The following is a 9,205-nucleotide window of genomic DNA, read 5'->3' on the forward strand; positions in this document are numbered from 1 at the left end:
ATTTAAATTTGTTGTTGTTTGTAAGTCCCGGAGATTTGCAAGAAGAAATTGGTAACAGTTCGCCATATAGTTTTCGATTTACACAAAAAATATGTTTTTGATTCTGAATGCAACTATTTGAATATAACAATATCAAACCCACTGCACATACACACACGCTCGAGCATTTTCATTTGTGTGTTCAACCACCATAATATAATATGTACCTTTTGTATTTACTCGCGTATTGTACACCTATATACGCGGTATGTACATGATTTATACGGACGCGAGCCCGGTGCAGGCCTTGACCACAGACAAAGACTATTGTGGATGTTGACTATGGTGAGGTGATCGAAAAAAAAATTTACTGATCACTGACACAAATGCTTAGGAGACAAAAATTGAGGAAGTTTTTTGACGGGAAACGTTTTAATTTGTTGTTGTTTGCAATTCTCAACGGTTTACAAGGAAAAATTGGTAAATTGAATGGTTTTCTGAATATTTTTATTTAACCGTTGACTGGTATTAAACCAAAAAATGTGTTTTGTTTAAATTCTGAACTTGACTATTTGGTTGTTAATATTATGCTAAAATCAAAAAAGAAAAACAATTGTAAAACTTATCTAAACAGCTTGATTTAACCATAGATACTAAAGCACCTTTAAGCGACGATATTATAGCTCTCCGAGATTGACTTGTATATTAAAAATATATTTAGTTATAAATTTAAGTTCTGAATGTTTCGAAACTCTTTAGTATTGTTAATATTATAATACAAAATATATTAATCTATCATATTATTATCATGTTTTCGTTATCGTGTGGTTACAAATACACGACTGTCATAGATAATACATAATGGATAGGCCATAAGCGTTCCTGACTGATAAGCTATGGAGTAATATATTTTTTCTATCATGAACAATTTATTTTTTTGTTTAAAAAATCATAAATTACCTATTTATAATTAATAATTATTATACCTTTATAATTGAAAACAATATGTCAACAGACTTCGGTTCAAACTTAAAAATGATTAATGAATCGAATGATTCAAAATTCAAACAGCAAATAATATTTATTTGTTAACAATTATTATTAGACAGCGTTAAGTCAAAATGGTTACTTATCGGTAACTACTGGTAACAATGGTATAGATGGGGCATATACCAACATTTCGGTTACGCTACCCCATGTGTGTTTAGTATAAGGATTCCCTATCCATTATATTTTATCTATGGCGACCGTAGACGGCATTTGTGCACTGCTGCACACGCGCACGCGCTAGCATTTTTATTTGTGATTCCAACAATCATAATATATATAATACCTTTTGTATTTACTGGCGTATTGTGCACCTATATACATGATATATACATAAAAGTATATAAGGACACGCGCCCGGTGCAGGCCTTAGTCACTGAAAAAGACTATTAAAGATATTGTGTAGTCGTGCAGGAAAAATAATATACTCATCAATCATCACAGACACAAATGCCGAGTACTTCAGAAGACGAAAATGAAGTTAATTTAATGGTTCGCTAAATATTTTGATCTTAAATATTATGGCATAGTCATAGACGAAAAAATATGATAGTAAAACGATGACAAAACTTACCTAAATAGCTTGATTTAACCGTAGATACTAAAAATTCCCTTTAAGGCGCCATTTTATCCTCAAAATACACTCTGCGGTAATACCGCCTTGTAGAATCAACCAAATTTCAGAATTTTTTTTTTTTTGATCGCTAGAGGGAAATATTATACAGCCCGAATCGATCTCTGTTTTTCAATATTTTATTCTCAACATTTATAATATGCCAAAAAAAAAATAGAAGATAAAAAGCATTTTTTTTTTTTACAAATTTTCAATACAATTATTTGAAATAAAATACAAAATCAGAAATCGACGAGGGCTGTAGAAAGTTTTCTTCTTTCAGATAAAAAAATAGTCATCAAAATCCGACAATTCTACAACGCTTGAGAGTTATTCCGGTAAAGTCGGAAAATTTTTCGAAATAACACACCCTATAAACCCCCCTAAATAAGTACCGGGTTGTAGATTAGTGAAAAAATCTTACGATTGAAGTGGCGACTATAATAATAATATAAAATTTTATAGAATTGTGGAAAATTTGAAAAACTGGCACGGGGACCCTTAAGCGACGAGGTAATAGCTTCCCGAAATTGACTTGTAAATTAAAATATGTTTTGCTATAAGTTTAAGTTCTGAATGTTTTAAAACTCTTTAGTATTGTTAATATATTATTAAAATACAAAAGTTGACGTTATCGCGGTCACAAATACGCGACCATAGATGACATATTATTATGCGCACCGGTGCACACCCACGTGCACGTGAGCATTTTTATTTGTGAGTTCAACAATCTTAAAATATAATTATAATACCTATTGTATTTACTCGCGTATTGTGCACCTATATACGGTACATAGTATGCACACGAAATCTACATAAGAAAATATAATGACTCGCGCCCGGTGCAGGCCTTAGCCACAGACAAAGGCTGTTTGTTGTGTAGTTTTGGAAAAATAGTATACTCATCAGTTATGCCTAATATTTCAGAAGACGAAAACTAAGTAAATTTAATGGTTCGCTAAATGTTTTGATCGTTGATAATATGGTAATAATATGGTGTATTCACAAACGAGAAACTAAAACGATGACAAGACTTACCTAAATAGCTCGATTTAACCGTGGATACTAAAAAAATCACCTTAAAGCGACGATACTATAATATAGCTCCCCGGGATTGACTTGTATATTAAAAATATGTCTACTTACAATAGAGCAGTCTGTTTAAGTTCTGAATGTTTCTAATATCTTTAGTATTGTTAATATTATTATGATGCAAGAGTTGACGTTATCGCGGTCACAAATACCCGACCATAGATGACATATTATTTATTCGCATCGCTGCACGCCAACGCGCGCGCGAGCGTTTTTATTTGTGATTCCAACAATCATATATATAAATAATATCTATTGTATTTACTCGCGTATTGTGCACTTATATATACGGTATATACATGGTATGTACATAGTGTGCACACGAAATTTACATAAGAAAATATAATGACTAGCGCCCGGTGCAGGCCTTAGCCACAGACAAAGACTGTTTGTTGTGTAGTTTTGGAAATATAGTACTCATCAGTAGTTATGCCTGGTATTTCAGAAGACGAAAACTAAGTAAATTTAATGGTTCGCTAAATGTTTTGATCGTTGATAATATGGTGATATGGCGTATTCACAAACGAGAAAGTAAAACGATGACAAGACTTACCCAAATTGCTTGATTTAACCGTGGATGCTAAAAATATCACCTTTAAGCGACGAGATTACAATATATTAAAAATATGTCTACCCGTATAATAGAGCAGTTTATGTCCTGAATGTTTCAAACTCTTTGGTATTGTTAATATTATAATACAATATAATGTTAACCTATCATGTTATTGTCATGTTATGACGTTATCGCGGTTACATATACGCGACCGTATTTTTGCACTGGTCTACACATCTGCATTTTCGTTTGTGCGTTCAACAATCATAAATATAATATCAGCTATATACATATAAATATATATATATATATATATATACATACGGTATGTACATGGTATATACTATATGTATGGTATGTATATAATGATATGATATATGGACGCGCGCCCGGTGCAGGCCTCAGACACTGACAAAGACTATTAAAAAAAAGAGCGGGGAAGTTGATGTCGCTCTGCTTTACAGTAGGGTACAAGTGGTCAGTGGGTTAATGTTTGAATTAAATTTGAATTCAATTATATGATATCATTGTATAAGAAAAAGAATTCTGACCCAGAATTTCTGAGCGGAGACCGCGGTTTGTCGGTCTGGATTTTTTATATTGTTATTATTTGTCATAACCGGTAAGTTGAATTAATATTATGATATTATTATTTTTTATTCGTTTCTATGGTGATGAACAAAACTTTAGAAATTAAAATCCCACTTTTACCGGTTTTTCGTAATTTGTCGGCGGTTTTTCCAATGGCATTAAAACACTATTGAGAAAATCGTAAATTATCTCTCTAAAGTACCACCACCTTGATCCATTTTGCTAAAAGATAAGGTAGACATTTTGTATACAAAGTAAAAAAAAATAAATAAATACCATTGTAAAACCATTAGCTACCGTTTATTTTCATGAGACAAATATCAAGGAAGACATACGACAGGACACGTTTTTATTTGCTGTTAGTGTCAAAGATTTGCGAGCAAAAAATTGGTAAATTTAATGGTTCGCCAAATATTTCGGATCGACCAAAAAAAAAAAAAATTCTTTTAAATTTTTAATCTAACTATTTGATAATATAACTTATTCATTTTATATTTGTAACTTCAATAGTATAATATCATAAGTACACACGACCGTAGACATCGGCATTTGTGCACTGCTGCACACGCGATCACGAGCACTTTTATTTGTGGTTTCAACAATCATAAATATATATATATGTACCTACCTATTGTATTTACTCGCGTATTGTATACCTATATACATATATATAAATACGGTATGTACATGTTATATACATGGTATGTACATAATGGTATATGTGGACGCGCACCCGGTGCAGGCCTTAGACACCGTCAAAGAAAGACTGTTTTAGATATTGCGTAGACTTGGAAAAATAATGTACTCATCAGTCATTACAGACGCGAATGCCCAATTTTTTCATAGGACGGAAATCAAGGAAGACTTACGACGGGACACATTTTTATTTTCCGTCGTTTGTTAGTGCCGAAGAATTGCGAGAAAAAAATCGATATACTTAAACGATTCGACCGAAAAAAAAAAAAGTGTTTCGCTTAAATTCTGAATCCAACTATTTCGTTGTTAATGTTATAATATCGTAAATACGCACGACCGTAGACGTCATTTGTGCACTGCTGCACATGCGCCCATGAGCATTTTTAATCGTGCGTTCAACAATCATAAATTCATAAAATATATAATATCAGCTATAGTATTTACTCGTGTATTGTGCACACACACATATATATATATATATATACACGGTATGTACATAATAATAGCTACAGTATTACGGACGCGCGCCCGGTGTAGGCCTTATAGACACTGACCAAGACTATTGAAAAAATGAGCGGGTATGTGGTTGTCGCTCTACTGTACAGTAGGTTAGGTGGGCTGACGTTTAATGGATTGTATTAAACTCGGATTGAATAATATAACATCGTTGCATAAGAAAAAGGATTCTGAGCGGAGACGGTTTGTCTGTCTGGATTTTTTATATTGTTATTATTTATTATAGCCGGAAAGTTGAATTTTAATATTATAATATTATAATTTTTTTTTTCGCATCTATATGGTGATAAACGAATCGTTAGAAATCAAAATCCCATTTTTAGCGGTTTTTCGTAATTTGTCGGTGGTTTTTGCCATGGCATTAAATAACTATTGAGAAAATCGAAAAATTAAGTCTCCAAAGTACCTTGTTTTTCCGATTTTATAAAATACAATGGTACTAAATATTGAAATCGAAGCACTCATTCTGGTAGAAATGTTGTATACAGGAAAAAAATAAATACCATTGTAAGACCACTATAGCTTCCTCGCTCCGCTAAGAAACTAAAACATTGTGTAGTTTTGGAAAAATAATATACTAATCGGTCATCAGTCGTTACAGACTCGAATGTCTAGTATTCCATAAGACGAAAATCGAGGTTGACTTACGACGGGACACGTTTTTATTCGCTGTGGTTCGTTCGTCTCAAAGGTTTAGGCGAGAAAAAATTAGTAAATTTAATTTTTTGCCAAATATTACGATTCGAACAAAAAAAAAAAAAAAAGGTTTCGTTAAAGTTCTGAACCTAACTATATCGTTGTTGATATTATAATGTCATAAACACGCGCCCGCGAGCATTTTTATTTGTGCGTTCAACAATCGTAAATATAATATCAGCTATTGTATTTACTCGCGTATTGTGCACATATATATACAGTATGTACATAATAATAGCTAGTATATACGGTGCAGGGCACATCTTTATTCGCTGTCGTCTGTACGTCCAAAAGGTTTAGGCGAGAAAAAATTAGTAAATAATTTAAGTTTGCCAAATATTACGATATTCGACCAAAAAAAAAAAAAAATGTTTCGTTAAAATTCTGAACCTAACTATTTCGTTGTTGATATCATAAACACGCGCCCACGAGCGTTTTTATTTGTGCGTTCAACCTTCACATACCTATATATATATATGTATACAGGGTGTAACAGAAAGATATGACAGATTTACGTGTAAATCATACACAAATCTGTCATATCTTTCTGTTACACTCTGTATATGTACATATAATATCCGTACAAGACGAAAACCAAGGAAGACTTTCGACTTGCTGTTGGCGGCCAAAGATTCGAGAGAAGAGATCGGTAAATTTTATGTTTCGCCAATTAATATTAATTCTATTCCGAGTCCAATTATTTCGCCGTCGACGCGATGCCATAAACACACACGACCGTAGACGGCATTCGTGCGTTCGACGACAATCGTAAATATAATATCAGCTATTGTATTTACCCCCGTATCGTGCACCTATATACATATACACTATGTACACGGGGCATGTACATAACGTATATAATGGTAGGTACATACGGACGCGCGCCCGACGTGTGTGCATTATATAATATCATGTGCCGGTCCACACGCGGCCGTTGTGTTTTTCAAGAGCGTCCAGGTGAAAACGGGACGACGCGCACCTCCTCTCGGCAGCCCTCCGAGCACCCCCCCACCCCCCCGCCACACGCTTACCGCCGAGATTTCCGCCGACGACCGGGCGCACACGCGTGCCACGTGCCCTGTGCTCGCCGTGACATATGCTCCGCACCGCGCAGCGGATACATTTATAAAAATAACGTTTTTCAGCTGCCGCGACGTTATTATTATTATTATTGTCAACTGTAATACAATATTTTCTATCCTTTGTGATTTTTTTTTTTTCCTCGTCCCTCAGCGCCCCTCCCCCGCGGGGTCCTCTTCCCACCGGCTCGCGCGCGCGCGCCTATATATACGATAAAATATAATAGTAATATTTATATACAATATGCGCTATGCACATATTGTGCTGTAAGTGCGCCGCACACACCCCTACGACCATATACCGTCACCTCTATAATGTTATATATAGGCGTATATACCTCGGGGTACCTATACCCGGGTATATTAATATGTCTGTGTTACCGCCTGCGACGATTACATTGTAATGTTTATACGGTTAATAACCGTGCCAGAGATTTCGACGCACTTCGCGTTGTTCTACGACGACGCGATCGTCCTGAGACATAAATTAAACGTTTCGTGTATTTTTCGACAGCTATTCGCATATTCTTGGTAACCTTTTCAGAGCGTTTTAGTGTTGTTAAACGTTAAAAATGAAAAACGAAGACAGAAAAGTAAAGGTGCATTGTACAGTAAACTCGTAGTCGCTTGGAATTTTTACTTTTTTGTTTCGTATATTTAGAGCATATGGCTTAAATTTGAAACAAAAATCCGTTTTATGTCATTTACAATCATTAAAACGTTACACAGTTTTTGCGTTTATCGATATACAGAATTTAAACGTTAAACCTGACTTAAAATAGTGTTGATATAAATATTAAATTTAAAAATAATAACCGATGAGGGTAGGTTATGGCCCGGACACGGAACAGAATATCGACGGTATTTTGTCAAAAGCGCGTTTACCACTGAAAACCAAAATATGCGTTTTCGGTATTAAAATTTCCAAAAAAATCACGAAAATATTCTGGTAAAACGGCGTATACGTCTACGGAAAAATGAGATGGAGCAAAACAGAACACAAGATATCCTTTTAAGAATTAAAATAATCTCCGCAGAACTGTTGAAAGGGCTTACAACCACATAGAATGCATGCTAATTTTTTACAACCTACATACTGTCCGTAACAATAATTATGATTGTTGCTGTTTGTATATTACCGGATTGAATAAAGTGGTTTTACTTGGTTACGCCCTGAACATCACTAGTGTTTCTAACACTTGATAACAAATTGCCCTCAAATTTCATATTATCAGCTGACAATAAACCGAGTTAATAGCTACAAGTCAATAGATACAATACAGTATAATGATATTATATAATACATATTATGATCAATTCTTAGACTCTTAGATTGTTTGCATGGAATAAATGTATCTGCGAAGCCAACAGACCATTTAAATAAGTGCATTTTAAAATATTTCGTTTTGCGTAATTTTTCGTCTGTATAATATATTTTGTTTTGCGGTTTTTATTATTTTTGATCATCGCTTTCCGTTATAATATTAACGTTCACAAACTTCAATCGTTTTTTTTTTTTTTTTTTGTCAAATATCATAACGTTATTATACCACTTGCAAGCCCTGATTTAAAGACTATTGTTGAACCTGCAATTTTATTATTTTAGATTTAAAATTTGAATAATTCTTTTGGAATCATATTTAGGGTAATCATATCAATCCGACTTGCAAGCATGAGATTTATAGCATTCTTTCGGTGCTTACGAATGGTATTTCAAGGTTATTTTTTCTTATATTATATGTTTGAATTATTATTATCAAGTCAGGCCTCTGGCTACATATACCAGTGAGTTTCTCGTCCCAAAGATAACCACGAAAATTGTCTTATCAGAATAATTGCCGTCCTATAGTCTTATATCAGGTCGTTATATCCGACTTGCGACCCGAATTATATTCCCTATTTACAGATGTGTCCATCATCTCTATAAAATCTTTATCATTGCCCGTTATTTATATGACTGTGACGATGACCTGCTAATAGCTTTGAATAGAGATGTTTAAATATGGTATTTTTTATTATTTTTTTTTTTTATAACACCGTATTATATCTACCAGTATACTGTACATAACCTCAAACTTTTAAGTACCTTAAATTATCGAAAATTTAACACAGATTATGAAACTATTGTGTATCATGACCAGTTTTAAAATCATAGCAAAATTATGTCAGAAAACATTTTAAAATCCATAACAATACGATGACTATTTTAAAGTAAACTATAATATTTAAATTATAAAGTCATGCTTTCAACCCTGCAGATATCTGTGGACATACTAGGTGCATAGGCGCAACTAGAGGCCAAACACTGGGGGTGCTAAAATTATGCAGAAGCTATAGACCCGT

This window comes from Acyrthosiphon pisum, chromosome X (assembly GCF_005508785.2).
Source record: "Acyrthosiphon pisum isolate AL4f chromosome X, pea_aphid_22Mar2018_4r6ur, whole genome shotgun sequence".
In the NCBI taxonomy this organism is placed as follows: Eukaryota; Metazoa; Arthropoda; class Insecta; order Hemiptera; family Aphididae; genus Acyrthosiphon; species Acyrthosiphon pisum.